The sequence below is a fragment of the Leptodactylus fuscus genome, chromosome 2, assembly GCF_031893055.1.
Source record: "Leptodactylus fuscus isolate aLepFus1 chromosome 2, aLepFus1.hap2, whole genome shotgun sequence".
Classification (NCBI taxonomy): domain Eukaryota; kingdom Metazoa; phylum Chordata; class Amphibia; order Anura; family Leptodactylidae; genus Leptodactylus; species Leptodactylus fuscus.
The window spans coordinates 79,361,339-79,383,427 of NC_134266.1; positions in this window are offsets into that span (position 1 = coordinate 79,361,339).

The following is a 22,089-nucleotide window of genomic DNA, read 5'->3' on the forward strand; positions in this document are numbered from 1 at the left end:
CGGCAGAGACTCCTGTAAAATCACCCAAAACTTTAAGTACTTTAAGCCTTATATTTAAACGATGCTTGAAAAATCTCTAACCACTTGCATAAACAGAAAGTGGATTGCTAGCCCAAGAGTAGATTCACATGCAGCAGATTTTTTGCAGAAATGTGTGAAAATTGGTTTAATTCACCTTAATGGATTTTTGAAAACTCCATTCCAATGAGTGGGGCAATGAAAGAAATTCACTTCTATGGTGCTATGGGCACTGCCAGAAATTATATTCCAGGCAGCCCCATAGATGTGAATCGAGCACCAGTCACAAAACCATTCATAGGCTAAGGCCCCACTGGACAGAAACGCAGCATTTTTGGCATTGCAGAAATGCAGCAGAAAAAAATGATGCGTTTTACAGTACCAGCATAGTGAATGCAATTTTGTCTAATCCTATCCCCACACTGCGGGGAAAAAAACGCTGCGGAAAAGCTGTGTTTTTCAAAAACATTCATGTTTTTGAAAAACGCAGCATGTCAATTATAGTTGCGGAAACGCTGAGTTATTCCCTCCATAGAGTTCTATGGAGAGTGTGAAAACTGCAGCAAAAATTCAGCATGATAAATGTGTTGCGGAAAATCCGCAGAAACGCTGCGGAAAAACATCAAAATCCGCAGACAAAAACTCATTGTTTTGCTTGGTTGAGGCTAAGGCCCCACAGGCTGGAAGCTAGAGTTCAGCGGGAACAAACGTATTGCATTTCTTCCCGCAACGCTTTGAACAGAAAGTTCACAGAGTTTTCCCCCGCGGACTTTCTATTACAATTATATCTATAGGAAAGCTGCCGGTGTTTCCATAGATATAATTGACATGTTGCGATTTTCAAAACCACAACAGTTTTGGAAATCGCAGCGTGTCCGTGCTGCGATTTCTTCCGCAAAGTGGGCATGGGATTTGCATAAATCCCATTCACTTTGCAAGTACTGTAAAACTCCGCAATTTTTCCCTCTGCGTTTTCGGCCCGTGGTGCCCTGGCCTAAATAGCAGAGCACCACAATTCCTTGGGATTTTCAACATAGCCTTTCAATTACCTTTATTGCACATGAGAAACTCGACCAAAAATGCAATGAAAACTCAACAGAAAATTCATATGAATTTCCGCAGCACAAAACTGAAAAACGCGATGTACATGCGTGTTTTTTTCCGCGACAGAAAACATGGCGTTTTCTCTGCAGTGTTTTACGTTGCATTTTTTTGCTGCCATTCCGCCCAGTGGGGCCTTGATTTCCTCTCCTCCACATTGTTGGGGGACCCACCGATCGAGCCCCTGCCGATCGAGCACTTATCCCCTTGTGTCCATAACAGCACAACTCCTTTAAGTTAAACTGCAAAACTTTGGAATCTTTGCTGGACTAGATTATTATAATCTGCTATTTGATATAAAGACATTGAAGAAAATACAACATTTATAATATACCAGAAGTAAATATTTATACGCTTCCATACGGATTCCTTTCCAGGTATTATATTCTCATTTGTCAGAGAACATGAAGGGAAGAAAACATCTCAGAAATAATTTGTATGCTCAAGTAAGAATATTCTGAATCAACATCAAGCTTGTCATCTGTATTATGCCATCGCCATTGCTTAAGTCATTTATTATTAATAGAAAATAAATAATGAATTGATGGAGAAAAATGCTTCGTCTAGGTAATGTGAAAAGCTTATGTAAAAGGTGACCACTCCCCTGTTAAATATGACAAAACTGTGATTAGTAATTACTTTCTATGGAACTAGAAAATAGTTGCTAGGATACTGTAAGGATGAAGACTTCCCTTTGTTGGCGGTGAGCCCCATCAAAAAGAGAAGGGGGGGATATAGTAATAATTAAGATTTGTGTTTACAAGTTACAGACTCGGCATGACACAAGACAATTCTCCTGTGTGTGCATGCTACAAATATACATTAACCATAAATCTCCCTGGACTCTCAATGTGGCTCTTCAAAGAGAAATAGAAGCGTCAGAAGGGATTGTTCATTGTGTCTGACCTTGACTAGTATTCTTTTAGCTCTGCAGTAAATCAGCATTGCACATCAGCTTATTGCTTATTTATAACCATGGTTAATATGCAGTATAAGTAATTTATGATTTGCTGTTGGTTTGCTCCAGACAATGTTGAATCATGCGCAGAGCAGGTGACATATGTAGGACATCTGAATGTCCTATCCAGCTCAGCAAGTGTGACACTGCATTGTCTGGTTATGGGTCATAGCAAGGGAAGAAAGCTTAATGGAATCAGGGATTTTTTTTCTTTTAACCCATAAAGTCCTGTACCACTGACTTTTGCTACTTTCTGCCAACAGATGTAGCAACATTTAGCATGGCATTTAACTCATTGTACAAAACGTAAACTCGACTCTATTGATGAATTAGTAAAGGCATTTGTTGCTTTCTATGACAAGATAATAAATCAAGTTATTAGTTAGGTTGAATTTTTTTTTTTATGTACATTGTGAGCCCCCATATAAGGATCACAATGTACATTTTTTTTTCCTATCAGTATGTCTTTGTAGAATGGGAGGAAATCCACGCAAACACAGAGAGAACATACAAACGCCTTGCAGATGTTGTTCCTGGTGGAATTTGAACCCAGGACCCCAGCATTGCAAGGCTGCAGCGCTAACCACTGAGCCACCATGTTGCCCCAGTTAGGTTGAATTTTGTCACATCTGTATGCTTCTTAACACGACTTCTACGTATGTATTTACAGAGTCAACTTATATATGCTATTTGGGAATACCATACTTTATTGCTAATTGTTTTATTTATTAAAACTAGAGATGAGCAAGTAGTTAAATACTCGATATTCGATATTCATTTCGAGTAGCCCCTCGATATTCGACTACTCGAATCGAATATTGAATCCTATTATACTCTATGGGGGAAAAATGCTCGTTTCAGGGGTAGGCAACATTCGATCAAATTACACTTACCAAGTCCACGAGTGAGGGTCGGGCTGGATTCTCTGAGAAGTCTTCGTGCAGCGTCCCCGCGGCATCTTCCGGCTCTGAATTCACTCTGCCAGGCATCGGGCCTGGGCAGAGCCAACTGTGCATGCCCGCACTACAAGAAAATGGCCGCTTACAGTCAGAGCGACCATTTTCTTGTAGTGCGGGCATGCACAGTTGGCTCTGCCCAGGCCCGATGCCTGGCAGAGTGAATTCAGAGCCGGAAGATGCCGCGGGGATGCTGCACGGAGAAGACTTCTAAAGGTAGGAGAAGAACCAGCATTGATTGGCCGACTGTATAGCATTCGGTCAATCAATGCTGGTTCTTCTCCTACCTTTAGAAGTCTTCTCCGTGCAGCATCCCCGCAGCATCTTCCGGCTCTGAATTCACTCTGCCAGGCATCGGACTTGGGCAGAGCCGATTGCGCATGCCCGCGCTACGAGAAAATGGTCGCTTTGACTGTAAGCGGCCATTTTCTTGTAGTGCGGGCATGCACATTTGGCTCTGCCCAGGCCCGATGCCTGGCAGAGTGAATTCAGAGCCGGAAGATGCCGCGGGGACGCTGCACGAAGACTTCTCGGAGAATCCAGCCCGACCCTCACTCGTGGACTTGGTAAGTGTAATTTGATCGAATGTTGCCTACCCCTGAAACGAGCATTCGGTCAATCAATGCTGGTTCTACAACAAATTTTTCCATTCGAATAGCGAGTGGTACTCGATCGAGTATGAGTATTTTGAATACCGTAGTATTCGATCGAATACCTACTCGATCGAATACTACTCGCTCATCTCTATTTAAAACCAATAAAATAAATCTGTGTCATTTTTTTTTTATGGTATTTTTAAAAATTCGGTTGTACATATGATTGTGGTAGCTGCCGTCTGACCTGAACTTCTCCTGTGTTCTGGTAACATTTATTTCTATATGTTTTACTGTAGCTGACTCATTTGGTATCCGGAAGAGTTTTCTAGATATTCTGTGTGCAGGGATGGAGAGTAGATGAGCTGTAACATAATCTGTTGTCAGTAGAAGATGCAATAATGGGTCAGTGGTGTTATTTATAGAGGCATTATCTATAGTTGAAATCTTTTCTGAGATGTTCATAAGATGGATGCTGCTAAGAAAATTTCTACAAAATTGGCAAGTATCAGTCTAGTATTTGGCTTAATGGCCACACTGAAAATTTCAGGATATAGTACTGTATTGAAAATAAAGATAGTGACATAGTGACAAAAACTTTTGAGGTAGATGCATGCAAAGCAAGGGAAATTTAAATTCTCAACATGCCCTGAATCATTTTTCTATATAATTTTGATTAGTTGTGGATGTTTGACATGGATTGATGGTTGCAGATGCACTTTTTATGTTGCTCTATAAACAATGTAATTTACCATGCCAACTAATTTTTCATTCCCTCATTAAGTCATGAAGGAAATCTCAGGGTTGGGCTGACCTAGAACTGGCATGAATTTAAATATAGATTTTTTTTTTTTTTAATTGATGAAGCTTTTTACTATGATTGTTCTGTATCATAAAACTTACTTGTGTCCACCTTACTCCCACATTTATCTCTTTATTCTTTTTGTTCTTTTGGTCTTTTCTCAAGAACGTTAATGTGATTAAAAAAGAAGGGCAAGCTTTTGGTACCAAATTCAAAATTTGTATAGGGCCCATTCTGTAATTTGATACATAAATATAAATATATATATATATATATATATATATATATATATATATATATGCTAGCCTCTGCCCGCGACTTTGTCTGCGTGTTGTTGCTGTCGATGTTCCGCCTTGTCCGGCATTTTAGCTCTGCTACATCTCTGCATATGGACAGCATACCTAGCTGTGCTACATCTCCGCATAAGCTTTGCTACATCTGGCAATTTGGATGAAAGGGGTTTTCTTATGTCAGTGTCTTAGCAGCTTGTGTGTTATAGATGGCTGAAGGGATTTTGATGAAAGTTCTCACCCCCCATCAGAGCCTGAACCCCACATTCCACCACTGACTCACACAAAGTCTACAGCCCAGATACCCCTCTTGCCCACACACAGCCTGCATCTCCTCACCTTCTTTTAGATGCCATTCTCAGCAGCTCCCACATTGTCCAGTTCTATATAGCTCTGTCCACAAAATAGCATGTAGCTCCGCCCACACAATGGCATGATCCTATCCTAGATGGCTCATGGACCTTAGATGACATCATCAAGGGTCCTTTAGTCTAGTATGAAAATAAATTTGCTCTTAGTGGTCGTGAAGCCATGTCATTTACTTGGATAAAAAGTAGCTTATGTTTTAATCGAGGTTACAATCTATGTATGAACTAAATTTCATTCAATTATGTTCAGCCGTTTTTGCTTGATTGAGGATCAAACATCCAAACACACAAACTTCTAGGATATATATATATTAGCAAGAGGACCCTGCTTTGCACAAGTATCTTTAATTTTTTCTTTGTGTAGTTGTCCCATAAGAATTCTCCGTTTTGCATTTGCATTGCATTGTATTTTGTATATCGTTTGTGTGTGTGTTCGTAAGTGTCATGTGATTATGTGTATCTCAGTTTGGATATCAATGAAAAAAACTACAATCGGTTGTTATGGATACCTGGAGTAAAGCTGTGTGAATGTGACCTTGTATAACAGTGTAGTCCACAGCGCCCTGCCCCTTTCACATACAACAGTGAAGAAAAATGGGTGGGTTGCTATGGAAACCTGGAGTAAATCTCTGACTTGTTATACTGTGTGCTGAGCTGTATATCTAATCCTCCGATGTGTGATACAGAGTGCTGAGCTGTGTATCTAATCCTTTGATGTGTGATGCTGTGTACTGAGCCTTGTATCTTAATCCTCCATCATGTGATACTGTGTGCTAAGCTGCATATCTAATACCGTGTGAAACTCCTGTCTCAAAAATGTAATCAATTATTCTTTGTTTGATGGCTTGTGACTCTCCATCTTCCTCTTGATTACATTCGAGAGGTTTTCAATTGGGTTCAGGTCTGGAGATTGGGCTGGCCATGAAAGTGTCTTGATGTGGTGCTCCTTCATCCATACATTGATTGACCTAGCTGTGTCGCATGGTGCATTGTCCTTCTGGGAAAAACCAGTCCTCAGAGTTGGGGAACATTGCTTGAACAGAAGGAAGCCTTTCATCAATAAGAAGCAAATGAGAACTAGGCTGAAGTTTGCAAAGCCCATAAGGATTGGACCATAGAGGACTGGAGTAAGGTAATCTCCTCTGATGAGTCTAATTTTCAGCTTTGCCCAACACCAAGTTGTCTAATGGTTAGATGGAGACCTGGAGAGGCGTACACATGTCTTGCACCCACTGTGAAATTTGGTGGAGGATCTCTGATGATCTGGGCATGCTTCAGCAAGGCTCGAATTGGACAGGTTAATCTTTGTGAAAGACATATGAATCAAACCATATACAAGGTTATCCTGGAAAAACACTTGCTTCCTTCTGCTCAGGCAATGTTGCCCAACTCCGAGGACTGGTTTTTCCAGCAGGACAATGCCACACAGCTAGGCCAATCAATGTGTGAATGAAGAAGCACCACATCAAGACCCTGTCATGGCCATCTCAATCTCCAGATCTGAACCCCATTGAAAACCTCTGAAATGTAAACAAGAGGAAGATGGATAGTTACAAACCATCAAAGAAAGAAGAACTGATTAAATGTTTGTGCCAGGAGTGGCATAAGGTCACCCAAAAGCAATGTGAAAGACTGGTGGAAAGCCTTCCAAGACGCATGAAAGCTAGGATTAAAAACAAGGTTATTCCACCAAATATTGATTTCCGAACTCTTCCCGAGTTAAAACACTAGTGTTTTTGTTTCTAAATGAATATGAACTTGTTGTTGTTTCTAAATGAATATGAACTTGTTATCTTCGCATTATTTGAGGTCTGACAGTGCTGCTTCTTGTTTATTATTTTGACTGTTTATCATTTTCTGCAAATAAATACAAAATGTTTTTCTTTGAATTTCGGAGACATGTTGTCAGTAGTTTATATAATAAAAAACAATGTACATTTTACTCAAAAATATTCCAATGAAGAGAAAAATCAGAGAAACTGAAAATTTTCCAGTGGTCTTTTAATTTTGTCCAGAGCTGTATATAAGATTTTAGCTCAATATTTCATGTGTTTTTGCTATAACTTGTGGAATTCTTGTATATACTCCCTATATATTTTTAACTCATTATTAAAATTAAAATCAAAGAATAAACACTAGAGATGAGCGAACACTAAAATGTCCGAGGTTCGAAATCCGATTCGAACAGCCGCACACTGTTCGGCTGTTCGAACGGATTTCGAACCCCATTATAATCTATGGGGGGAAATGCTCGTTTCAGGGGTAGGCAAAATTCGATAAAATTATACTTACCAAGTCCACGAGCGACGGTCGGGCTGGATTCCCCTTGAAGTTTTCTCCCGGCGCAGCGTCCCCGCGGTGTATTCCGGCTGGAATTCATTCTGCCTAGGCATTGGGGCCTAGGCAGAGCCGACTGCGCATGCGAGGGCATGCCCGCGCATGCGCAGTCGGCTCTGCCTAGGCCGGATGCCTAGGCAGAGTGAATTCCAGCCAAAAGACGCCACGGGGACGCTGCACGGAGAAGACTTCTAAAGGTAAGAGAAGAACCAGCGTTAATTGGCAGAATATATAGCATTCTGCCAATCAACGCTGGTTCTGCATCGAACCTTAAACTTCGAACAGCTAGTAGTATTCGATCAAGTACGAGTATTTTGAATACCGTAGTATTCGATTGAACACCTACTCGATCAAACACTACTCGCTCATCTCTAATAAACACCCAAATATAGTTAATGTAAGACTCCAAGGTAGAACATTTTTTCTCATCTTTAAGGTATGTGCTAATGAGAATTTATTCTTTAACAAAATAAAAAGGTAAAAAATTTATAAGGTCATGAAGCAGACATTGAATACAATGAAGAAATATCTTATCAGGGACTGGATTACTACCAGGGATTTAGTATTAATTTTGACTCATTTTTCTTTACATTTTAGTCTGTAATTTTTTTTATCAAACTTACAAACAATATTCTAGATCTACTCATGCAACTCTCCACTAACATAAACAATCCAAGGACAACTTGTTAAATAATCGCAGATAGCCTATGTTTTTTAATATTAAAACTGGAAAACTAAAATCAATGTAATCAATGTCTGTAGCGCAGAACTTACAAATTCTACTCTCCGAAAGACAAACGTGATTTTCTGAATGAAAGAAGAAAGGTACAAGAAGAACTTTGTATGCATTACTCTAGAGAGCAACATGTAGAGATCTTAAAGTTTTAAACAGTATAAGAAAAAAGAATTTTAGATTTTTTATTTGCTGTTCTCTGTAGTTAGTTTAAAAATATTTACCCCTAAGTGTATCTTGTCAGTCTCCTGTGCATAGCAATGCCAACATGACAATGATTTAGTCATTCTAAATTGTTTACCAAGGAGAACCTCTAAAACAGGACATGTTTTACCATCAGGTGCATAATGCCATTAATCCCTTACGGTCTCGTCAGCTTTGGGCTTTAGAGAAGTATTTTTATTTATTTTTTTATGCTGCTTTCCAAAACCCTTTAAAATTTTTGCATCAATGTAGTTAAATGAGGGAGGTGTATAAAAACATCATTTCTGTCTACTGTTTTTTGGGGTTATTTTGCTGTTTGTTTGGCTATATAATTCATCTATGTATGTAGCACTACCAAAGACAGAGAGTTTTGGACAAACAAAAGCATTGGGGAAGGTAGCTCGGTAGAAGCAGTGGTGCGGACCCAAACAGTTAAGACAAAATGTGTAGCAAACTGGTTTATTTAGAAAAACAGGAAAATAAATAAACCTTCACTTCAGGCACAAATAGGGAAAAACAAAATACAGCCTTAACTTCAGGCAAAAACAAAACAAAATCCTGCTCGTCTGAGAGACTAACTAAACAGAAGTGATAACCTAACTATACATGTGGCTTACTACCAGCCACACGAACAAAACAACCACAAATTAGTCTCACCGGACTCAGAGGTACAGGACAGTCCCAGCCACCTCCTCACTTCTCAGATTTTCCCTGAAGTGCAGGCTCTGCACCCTTTATTGAGCCAGTAAAGAGCCTCAGGACCCACACCTGGGGCTGAAACCTATTCCAGACCCGCACTGGATCACACATAGGTCAGGAATCTGGGGCTGATATAGCAGGACTCCAGCACTCCTATTAGAAGCAGAAAGCAGTCTGGAGGAAATTCACTTACAACAGCAGAATCCAAAAGTTTACAAACATTTGTAGTTGCCAGCCAATGGACTCCTGGCCTAGGCACATTCCAGATAATCGATTATTCCTTAATCTACGAGTGTAACACACGAGAAGTCTCACTGGAATCTATGGGATTATTTGGAGTTTAAGGCAAATGTGCAGTCATTGCAGAGATTATTTACTTCACCCTCAGTGCACTGTTCCATAGATCACGTCCCTTACAAGTAAAATGTATTGTAGCATTCTCATTTCTCAAGCAAAAATAAGAACCAGCTAAAACCCTTTTGATGGCAATGTCAATGGCACGTGACTGGTGTGTCTTGACAATGCAATCGTCTGTAGGTGCTTTTTGTAAAATCCTAGAATACCCTAAGAACATTTACCCCAAATAACCTTAACTTGTATAAATTACCATTGGAAGCAGACAAATTGTACAACAGTTCAGAGGGAGTGTCAGCTCTTGTTACTTCCATTGAAAGCCTGCAGCTCCTTGGCTTAAACTACAAATGGTTCAGTGACTACTGTTTTGAAAGTGAGGAAATGAATTGCGACATATACACACTTGATTTTAGAACTCCACTGCATCAAGGACTAAATCATGAAAATATTCTTTGCTACATTATATTCCTTGCTATACATGGACACCTGCTGAGCTAACTGCCCTAAAGAGTAATGCAAATGAAAAAAATGAACAAAAGTAGACAACAAAAGTAAAGATGAGAATGAGGAAGGAGCTGGTAATCCATTGCGTACAGTAGTAACCAGTATTTAATGGAAGCAGCTGGTTTATACAGAGTTACTTAAGTGTTATGCCTCTGGTCTTGCTGTTAAAAGATATTCCAATACTTCTAAATATCCAATCGAATGGAAAATCTATGCAACTGGAGGGAATATGTATAGGGGACTTCTGAGGCAGCCTACATGAGAGATTTCTATGTGTGAGTTCTGTGTGAAGTATCTCATGCCTCACAGAAATTGACTTAAGAAGAGAAAATAAAAAGTAATAGTGACCCTTGAGGCTTTTTATTCATTATTATCGCTAATTTTAAAAAATCCTTTATCTTGACCTTGAAAGGTCACTGCGATGAAAAAGACATGTCGCTTTCCCTTCTACGCTTTTTTATTCATGTATGGAAATTTACTGTTGACTGCTGAATAAATAGAAACCAAGCTTTAAAAAAAAAAAAAACTACATCCATTTTGTCATGCTTAGTAGAGATGAGCGAGTAGTGTTCGATCTAGTAGGTGTTCTGCCTAGGCCCCGATGCCTAGGCAGAGTGAATTCCAGCCGGAAGAAGACGCGGGGACGCTGCGCCGGGAGAAGACTTCAAGGAGAATCCAGCCCGACCGTCACTCATGGACTTGGTAAGTATAATTTTATCGAATTTTGCCTACCCCTGAAACGAGCATTTCCCCCCATAGACTATAATGGGGCTCGAAATCCATTTGAACAGTCGAACAGTGTGTAGCTGTTCGAATCGGATTTCGAACCTCGGACATTTTAGTGTTCGCTCATCTCTAATGCTTAGTATTTCCCTCCATGACACTCTGAGTTCAGATAATTAACCCCTTCCCGACATGCGCCGTAATAGTACGGCGCATGTTGGGTCTGTAACTATGGCGACCGCCCGGGAGCTGGGCGGCTGCCATAGCCACCGGGTGTCTACTGCTTTAAGCAGTAGACAACTGGCTCTAATGCCTCCGATCGGTCCCCGGATCGATCGGAGGCATTAACCCCTCGTGTGCCACGGTCAAAGGCGCTGGAGGCGCCATTTTCCCGGCGGCGCATGGGCGCCGCCATTTTGCCCAGGATCGCCAGCTCCTGGAGCATGCTCCAGGGCCAACGTCACATTGGCATGACAGCTGGGAGCCTGAACAAGGCTCCCAGGCTTGTCTGCAAATCCTCTCTTTTGCAGGCTGGTCTATGCAGCCTGCAAAAGAAAGGATGATTTTTTGCAATGCATTGCAATGCATTAGCATTGTAATGCATTGCATTAGTGATCAGACCCCCTGGGGTTCAACACCCCTAGGGGGGTCTAATAAATGCAAAAAAAAAAAAAGTGAAAAAAAAACATAAAAAAATATAAAAAGTATTAAAAGTTCAAATCACCCCCCTTTCCCTAGAACACATATAAAAGTAGTTAAAAACTGTGAAACATATACATGTACACGCTCTACAAATCTATAAAAATATTTTTCCTGTTTGGTAAACGCCGTAGCGGGAAAAATAGTCAAAAGTGCAAAATCGACGTTTTTTCACTGTTTTGATTCTGATAAAAATTTGAATAAAAAGTGATCAAAGCAATAACATTTCCTGAAAATGGTAGAACTAAAAAGTACACCCGGCCCCGCAAAAAAAAAGACGCCCTATGCATCCCCGTACATTTACGTATAAAAAAGTTACGGCCGTCGGAATATGGCGACTTTTAGAAAAAAATTTTTTTAACACAGTTTTGGATTTTTTTTAAGGGGTCAAAATGTAAATAAAGCCATATAAATTTGGTATCCCTGGAACCGTACCGAAACACAGAATATAGGGGACATGTCATTTTGGCTGCACAGTGAACGCTGTAAAACCAAAACCCGTCAGAAAGTCGCAGAAATTCATTTTTTCTTCAAATCCACCCCATTCTGAATTTTTTTCCTGCTTCTCAGTACAATATATAGAATAATTAATGGTAGCATCATGAAGAAAAATTTGTCCCGCAAAAATTAAGACCTCATATGGCTCTGGGAGCAGAGAAATAAAAAAGTTATGGGGTTTAGAAGGAGGGGAGTCAAAAACGAAAAACGAAAATCAAAAAATGCCATCGGCAGGAAGGGGTTAAAGTATGTATTTTTATTTGTATTTTTTGTATTTTTACTACTACATGAAATTACATTAAATTGGATCATCAGCAACTCGGAAACAAGCCCAAATGCACAGTTTTTAATGCCGTGAGTTCAAGCCGTAGTTTGGGTCTGCAGTCCAGTACATGGCTAATGCTATAAGTAGATCTGCAGATTTGGAATTGTGCGGGAATTCAGCCAATGCACCAGCCCTACTTCCACTGGCCTATTCATCAATGCATAAGGGCTTTTGAAGCACAGCCGCAAAACCAGACAGGAACCTTAGTTTTGCGGTCTGGACTGTCATCCCACACACTGATTTGTGTAAAACATGATCATGTGCACGGGCCCACAGAAGCGAATGGGTCAGTGTGCTATCCAGGAAAAACCCAGATAGCAAACTGACCTAGTACACTGATAGCCACCTGGAAATATACATTGAAGTCCAGAACAAAATTTGCATGTGTTACTTGAAGATGTCATTGTAGATTTTGATGTTGTTTAGCCAAAGATTTCACAAACCTTAAAATTTAAAAAATCTGTATCAGGAAGCATATGATGTGGATTTAAAAATTTGGAATTATGTAGAATGTCTAGAATTTTCTGCAATTTTTCGAACATTTCACAGTGATTTTTTTCACAGTGTCATTTTTCACAGCATGCTTTTGGTCTAGTATTTTATTTTCAGGTATTTTTCTATAGGCTGCACAAGGAATGTCAAAATACAAAAACATACAAACTGCCAAAGAAAAAATAACTTAGACTTTTTTATGGTGTTCGCTTGATACAAAAAAATTATCTCTGCATTCAGCAAAGCAAATACCTCGTGCTCCAGTCCTGGGGATTATTATTATGTTTTACTTTATTTTTTCTGACACATGCTGTGGCATTGTTTGGTTCAGTTTTTGCTGACATTGGTGTCCATGGGACCCAATGTCGTAAAAAACAATCCAGAAAAAAAAAAAATACATATTGTGATGATAAAGAAGTCACAGAAACAATACCAACCTGGCTTTTGCTCAAAAAATGCAACCAGATCTGGAATTAAAAAACAAACAACAACAAAAAAAAAAAACTATGTTTCTGCAAAGTGGGGCCTAAGTCTTATAGGAAAAAAATTATTTAGGCTAGCATTTCAAGTGTCAAGTGCAGGTTAAAGGGGTTGTCGGTGATAAAATAGGAATTATCCTCTAAACTAAAATCCCTCCCTCCGCCTAACTTCTATCTTACTTCAATTAAAAGAAATGTTTAATTACCCATATCCCTGAAGTGGTCACGTGACCACCCGAGAGACACTTTCTGATAATCCGGTGACAATCCATTTGGCCGCTTCTGAAATGGAACTTGCGTGTCGTCCTGTCTGGTGATGGCTCCTCCCCTCTTCCTCTCTGCAAGCTCTTGCACAATCTGGAGGTGCCTGCGACACATGTGCAATACAGATGGCACGCCACAGGTACTACTAGTCTGTGCATGCCTAGGAGAATCTTCAGCCTGCACACAAGAAAGAAGGAGGAGCTGTCTCCCAGGGAGGAAGACCAGTAAGTATGATGCAGTGGAACTGAGTTAGTTGTGAAGGGCTAGTAGTGGGCAGGATAGCTTAGCTGGGGAGATGGGGAGGGGAGTATAACAGAGTGCGAGAGCAGAGATGGGCAGTGAGAGTGAGGTAGTGTGGATGGTACACATGAAGTTACACCTTGTAAACAAATGCAGAAGATGCCAGGAGCTCCCAGAGACACCCAGAAATCACTCAAAACACTGCTAAAGGTTTATGGGTTTACTTATTAAGCCATTAATTGCACTAACAGACCTTTTAAAGAAAAAAAAAATGTTTTTGCTCCGAAAACCTGTTTAAGGCTGGGGCCCCATGTGGAGTAAACATGGTGGCTACAATAATAATATCAATTCATAATAATGTCCTTAAAAAACAATACAATTAGCACAAATATAATATGTGAATATGTTGGTGCTATATAAGCAAGATAAATAAAAAAAAAAGGTCCTATTTCTGGGAGCTGAATGAATATGTATCACTAGATATTATCTACACCTCCAGACCACGTGACCCTCATGGGGAAGACAAGAAAACATTTTGCTTTACTAACATCCCTTGTATAGAAAAATATGAAACATTAAATAAATCATCAAATGACAATTTGATCCAATACTGTAGTCGAAATAATGTCCTGTAGGCATCCCATTACAGGAGCTGAGCGCTGCCATAGCCGGCAGGTCTCTGCTGTATTATACAGCAGAGACCTAGTGCTAATGGCTGTGGGTGCTAATGGGTGCAATCGCACCAGCTAAATTTTCTGAGGTGTCATCTTGGGGGGGATTGCCAGAGTCTGGAACAAGATCTGTGGATGATGATACTTTGCCATGACAGCTGGGAGCCTATTGAAGGCTCCGAGATTTGTCTGGCATAGCCTTGGTAATACAAATGCCATCAGTTTGTGATGCAGCAGGGAAAAAAATCAGAGATCTAGCCCCACAAAATAGACGCCTTATTGGTGTCAGAATATGGCAACTCCCCAAAAAAAAATTTCAAAGTTTGGGATTTTTTTAAAGGGTTTAAAACATAATAAAATTATATGCTTTTGGTATCCCTGGAATACAATACAGGTAAAATGTCATTTTGGCTGAACAGGGAACGGTGTAAAAACAAAGCCCAAACTCAGTTTTTCTCCAATGCCACCCCATTCTGAATTTTTTTTTCCAGCTTTCCAATACACATCAATAGTAAACGGTACCATGGATGGAAGAATAAAAAAAAGTTATGGAGTTTAGAAAGCGGGGAGTCAAAAACGAAAATTGAAAAATATCTGTGGCGGGAAGGGTTTAGAAAAAGGAGGTCTGCTACTTTTTTTTCTTCTTTTTTATAGAAACAGCTTCATTCTTGTTTAAAGGTCTTGTCTGTTTTGCTTCCCTTCATGTAAATATGGCTGATCTATACAGTCCTATGAAAAAGTTTGGGCACCCCTATTAATCTTAATCATTTTTTGTTCTAAATATTTTGGTGTTTGCAACAGCCATTTCAGTTTGATATATCTAATAACTGATGGACACAGTAATATTTCAGGATTGAAATGAGGTTTATTGTACTAACAGAAAATGTGCAATATGCATTAAACCAAAATTTGACTGGTGCAAAAGTATGGGCACCCTTATCATTTTATTGATTTGAATTTCCCTAACTACTTTTTACTGACTTACTGAAGCACAAAATTGGTTTTGTAACCTCAGTGAGCTTTGAACTTCATAGCCAGGTGTATCCAATCATAAGAAAAGGTATTTAAGGTGGCCAATTGCAAGTTGATCTCCTATTTGAATCTCCTCTGAAGAGTGGCATCATGGGCTACTCAAAACAACTCTCAAATGATCTGAAAACAAAGATTGTTCAACATAGTTGTTCAGGGGAAGGATACAAAAAGTTGTCTCAGAGATTTAACCTGTCAGTTTCCACTGTGAGGAACATAGTAAGGAAATGGAAGACCACAGGGACAGTTCTTGTTAAGCCCAGAAGTGGCAGGCCAAGAAAAATATCAGAAAGGCAGAGAAGAAGAATGGTGAGAACAGTCAAGGACAATCCACAGACCACCTCCAAAGAGCTGCAGCATCATCTTGCTGCAGATGGTGTCACTGTGCATCGGTCAACTATACAGCGCACTTTGCACAAATAGAAGCTGTATGGGAGAGTGATGAGAAAGAAGCCGTTTCTGCACGTACGCCACAAATAGAGTTGCCTGAGGTATGAAAAAGCACATTTGGACAAGGCAGCTTCATTTTGGAAACAAAAATTGAGTTGTTTGGTTATAAAAAAAGGCGTTATGCATGGCGTCCAAAAAGAAACAGCATTCCAAGAAAAACACATGCTACCCACTGTAAAATTTGGTGGAGGTTCCATCATGCTTTGGGGCTGTGTGGCCAATGCCGGCATTGGGAATCTTGTTAAAGTTGAGAGTCGCATGGATTCCACTCAGTATCAGCAGATTCTTGAGAATAATGTTCAAGAATCAGTGACGAAGTTGAAGTTACGCCGGGGATGGATATTTCAGCAAGACAATGATCCAAAACACCGCTCCAAATCCTCAGGCATTCATGCAGAGGAACAATTACAATGTTCTGGAATGGCCATCCCAGTCCCCAGACCTGAATATCATTGAACATCTGTGGGATGATTTGAAGCGGGCTGTTCATGCTCGGCGACCATCTAACTTAACTGAACTTGAATTGTTTGTCCAAAATACCTTTATCCAGGATCCAGGAACTGATTAAAAGCTACAGGAAGCGACTAGAGGCTGTTATCTTTGCAAAAGGAGGATCTACTAAATATTAATGTCACTTTTCTGTTGAGGTGCCCATACTTTTGCACCGGTCAAATTTTGGTTTAATGCATATTGCACATTTTCTGTTAGTACAATAAACCTCATTTCAATCCTGAAATATTACTGTGTCCATCAGTTATTAGATATATCAAACTGAAATGGCTGTTATAAACACCAAAATATTTAGAACTAAAAATGATTAAGATTAATAGGGGTGCCCAAACTTTTTCATAGGACTGTATAACAGGACACGGCCTACAGACACACTTGACACCCTTTCTGAAATAGGAATTGTGCATTTATCCAATTTCAGACATCCCATTTAATCATCACAGTGCGTCTTTTCTCTCCAGTAAAATAGTAATTCATTTACATATATTTTGCTTGTATGTTTTTCCTACAATGTAAATAAGATACTTTTTTTTATTGATTTATGATTAGTATCTGTACGTTACTTCATATACTTAGTGCACATGCTAAATGCAAGTTTATTCCATCGCTGACTTCAGCCATAATTGTTACATCTTCATGGTAAATATTTAAAGAGAAGAGACTAAGCTGTCACGTTCAATACACAGACTGGAGGATATTTCCTTATGCAACATAGTGGTTTAATGAATGTTACATTGTACATCATTGCTCACTATGAAGAAAAGCACTGAAGAAGAATGTAACTTTAATAAACAGTTCAATGCCTTAAGTATATATTTAAAATTAACATTTAAATATATGGGAGACTAACTGTTGACTATAGAGATGAGCGAACAGTAAAATGTTCAAGATTCGATATTTGTTTCGAGTAGCCCCTCAATATTCGACTACTCAAATCGAATATCGAACCCTATTATAGTCTATGGGGGGGAAAATGCTCGTTTCAGGGGTAGGCAACATTCGATCAAATTATACTTACCAAGTCCACGGCTGAGGGTCGGGCTGGATCCTCCAAGAAGTCTTCTCCGTGCAGTGTCCCCGCGGCATCTTCCGCCTCTTCGTTCACTCTGCCAGGCAACGGGCCTGGGCAGAGCTGACTGCAATTGGCTCTGCCCAGGCCCGATGCCTGGCAGAGTGAATTCAGAGCCGGAAGACGCCGTGGGGAAGCTGCATGGAGAAGACTTCTAAAGGTAGGAGATGAACCAGCGTTGATTGGCCGACTGTATAGCATTCGGCCAATCAATGCTGGTTCTGCATCGAACTTTTACATTCGAATAGCAAGTGGTACTCGATTGAGTACAAGTATTTTGAATACCGTAGTATTCGATCGAATACCTACTCGATCGAATACTACTCGCTCATCTCTAGTTGACAATTGTTCTGCTTTTAAAGGAACATTCCAGGAAAAATTGATACAATATGTTATACTTAGTGCAGCTTCTGAGCATTCAAGATATGACTTCTACTTTAAAGAGGGTGATGGGGAAGGTGAAAAAAACAAACCATACTCACCTGTCCCCGGATGCGCTGGAGCCTTCCAGTGGTTCAGTCCAGCTGCTCATTTTCACCTTCCCTGACCTAAAATAAAAAAATAAAAATCTGCAGCACTTGTAAGAGAAAGTTCACAGAGTTTGCCTCTGCGGACTTTCTCTTAACATTAACGCCGGCGTTTCCATAGATATAATTGACGTACTGCAATTTGCAAAGCCGCAACGGCTTTGCAAATCACAGCGTGTCTGTGCTGCAATCTTTTCCGCAAAGTGGGGATGGGATTCGCATGAATCCCATCCACTTTGCCTGCAGTGTACAAAGAATATTTTACAGCAGTGAAGACTGGTGAGTATGCGATGTGGGAATACCCCTTTAAGCTTAAAGACTCTGGGGGCATTGTACAAGGAACAAGAGCAGTGCATCAGTTTTTCCTAAATTAATATGGAGCCTGGCTTCTACTCCATTGTAAAAAACAGCTTATACTCTTCTGGGAAGTCTTCCTACAAGATTTTGTGAAATAAAGCTTACTTGTGGCTGCTCTTTCATGGCATGCAGTTTTTGTACAGATGTTAAAAAAGGTGTTGTGTGTTTTTGTGCAGATGTTAAGGGAAGAAACTTCACAAACTGACTTGTTACAGCAATGACATCCTATCACAGAACCATGCTAGAATTCCATGAGCTCTTTAAAGTGACGTATTATTTCACAAATGTTTGTAGAAAGGTAGACAGCATAGCTGGGTGTCGAATTTTATACTCCTGTGGCAATGGAACTACCGAATTAACCCCTTTCCGACATCCACCGCAATAATACAGCAGTTGCCGGGTCTTTAAAAAGGACCTTTCACATCCTTGGACACATGCAGTGTAATACACCACTAGAAAGCCAACAGTGCGCTGAATCAACATCCCCATTCTGTGCCTCTGCTGAAGATCTATCGGTGCCTTTACCATATCTCTTCACTGTCAGAAGGGCATTACTGACAGTCAGTCAGGAACGCCCCTCCTCACAGTAGCGTCTATTGTACTGTGAGAGGGGGCTTTCCTTACCGCCTAGCGATGACAGAATGACTCCTGATAGTACTCGTCCATACATGAGGAACTGGGGGGGGGGGCGTTCCTCACTGCTCAGCATCAACACTGGGCAGTAAGAAACGCCCCCTCTCACAATGTAGTGACCAATCCCGAACCTTTGATTGGGAGGTAGGGAGGGAATGAATCACACTTCCACAGATGAAATGAAGGAAAAACGGCTTTTATTTGCAATGCTCACACAATGCGTTTCAGGGTTACTCGCGCCTTCTGCTGTTCAGCTATTTACACTTGAAAAAGGGCACGAGTAAGCCCAAAACGTGTTGTGTGAGCATGGCAAATAAAAGCCGTTATTTCTTCATTTCATCTGTGGAAGTGCGATTCATTCCCTCCCTACTTCCCAATCAAAAGTTTGGGATTGGTCCCTATTTTGTGTCTATTTACACCCTCATGTGTGAGGAATCAACTGCACCCCACTCAGAGAGGAACCCTCTGGTTAATCAATTCCAACGTAGTCAGAGGTGTTGTGGTCTCCCCACAACTCGACCAGGTGAGGACCTTTATTCTTCTATACTTACCTCTTCAACCAATTGAATTACACTATGGGGCATTCTGTGTCTTCTCTTTTTCTTTTTTGTGTCCTATCACAGTATAGCACAATCGATGCTACTGTGTTGAAGTCTGTCAGGAATGCCCTTCTGACACTGAAGAGCTACAGTACCGACAACAATATCCGATAGCTCTTCAGAGGGGGCACAGAACGGAAAAGCCGACAGTGCCCTGAATTCATACACAGAAAAATAATTTCTGAAGACACTTATTTAGCATGACCACATGCTGACCGCTCTGATGGTGGTGGTGGAGCATCCATGCTGAGACGTCATGATGTGGTCATGCTATATGACTGTTTGTTTGTTTGTTTGTTTGTTTGGGCAGATATTGCCATTGGAAGAACCTTTCTATGAGAGGCCCTGATTACTCTTTATGAGGAGAAACGTGTAGGAAAATTTGATACACAGTTACATGGAGAGTATTTAGCTCCCTGTCCTTCTGAAACTATTCACATGTGGTAGAGGTTTGACACGTGTGGAGATACATGAGACACTGATTCCCGTTGGTGTGGCAGTAGGCCATTATCCTCTGGATAGGTACTTGTGTGTTTCTACTGTGCATCATTATACAGGCAAACATCTTAGTCTTTTGTTTGGAACCACACCTGTATAGTTTTTTGACATGTTCAAATGTTACAGGGAGTGAGGGCTTTCAGTATGAGGGGTATGAGGGCTAATCTTTAAGGGCAAACACTTTCCCCTATTGTTTTCCCTCCCCCCCCTCCTACCACACATTGTACATATAAAGGACCTGTCTTGTTTTTTATATCTAGAAAGAGTTGGATATAGTCTTTCTATTTGATAGTAAAGTGTGACGTACCTCACTGTGACTTCTTTTTATACATTAGTATTTTAGTGTTTATTGAATAAAAGTTTTATTTTATATATCAGTATCTTCAGAAATTATGTTTCTGTGAATGAGTAATGGAAATGTCTATCTAGTTAGTCTGTGAAGCTTAGGGCTCGTTCACACCTGCGCCGGCACTCCGTACTTCAGGTTTCCGTTTTCTGCATAAAACAGAGGCAGGAGACGGAAACCTGCAGGAGGCTTTCTCACCCATTCATTTGAATGGTGAGAGAGCTGTCCGGCCGTGAACGGCGGTGAGCATTTTAGGCTCTCCGCCGCGAAACCGGGTTTTATAATCCGGACACAGAGTCGGACATGCAGTACTCTGTGTCCGGATAAAAAAATCCGCTCACCGCCGCTCACGGCCGGACTTGGTCTATGGTTTCCGTCTTCTGGCATGCAGAAGGAGGAAACCATAGAACGGAGACCCTGAACGCAGGTCTGAACCTAGCGTTACTTGTATGGCACCATCATATTCCACTGCACTTTACAGACATTGACAGTCACTGTCTCGCATAGGGCTCACAACCTACATTCCCTATCAGTATGTCTTTGAAGTATGGGAGGAAACCCATGCACACACAGGGAGAGCATACAAACTGGTTGCAGATGTTGTCCTTGTCAGGATTCGAACCTAGGACTCCAGTGCTACAAGACCACTGAGCCTCTGTGCTGCACATGGCGAACTTAGAAGGATTATAGGTTGGATTTGATCGTTCTGTGCCCATCAACCACAGGTTTTTGTAACATTTAACTCTAAATACTAAAACCATGCACACCTATAACATTGAACCAGTTTGGCTACATTCCACAGCTATGGAAAATGTTCATTTTTTGCTGCCATCTAGCTCCCAAGGGGCACCCATTTTCACAGATCCCCCATACATTTGAGGGTATGGAGGGATCCATGAAAACTGACAAAAACTGAGTACAACCTATATTTTGATGAACCATCACAAGATAATATGTTGATCCGTTTTTGGCATTATTCACATGACAATGAAAAAACTCTGCCACTTGGGAATATGAAAGGCCATGAAAGTGTAGAAGTGTATTCGCATATCTATTTTTTCATCCTTCAAAGAAAGAGCAAGTCTGTTTTTCTGACCGACATGTAAAATAGTCTTTCAGAAAAACAGACATGTGAATATACCTATTTATTCTCATGGCCTTAGGACTTATTTCAAATTTTTAAAAACCATGGTAATGAATGGATATATTCACATGTATGTTTTTTTCTTGATAGACTGTTTTACACTGCTATAAATATAATGGACTATCATGCGCCTAAGGCCTAACGGAATCCAAGAGAGAAAAATTGGGACATTGGAAATCTGTAAACTTATCCTGCTAAAGGTAAAGGATAGTAAATAAAATGCTAGTTAATGTGTAGCAATAAGATCAGTTGCCTGCAAACAAGCAAATGAGTCTCAGCAGTTAAGTTTAAAGCACCAAAGTTGTGAAATTATAGTTCTATTTCAAAGGCCTGCACATGAAATCTCTTCTGAAAAGCTTCATCTTAGTCCTTTTTGCCTCTAGAGAATACAGAAGCAGTAATATGTTGATTTTTTTTCCCTCTTATTCAGGGATTATGTTGACTCAGAGTAGCATTTTTCTGATTGAGTGCCTGCCACGGCATTTTCAAAGCAACCTCAACAACTAAATCCGAACCCTGACACAATGCTAAAATAACGCGCTAATAATCCTCTTTTTCTCCCTTATTCTTTTGCAGTTTTTCTTCTTGCCAGGAAATGCATTTATTGAAGAAAATGAAC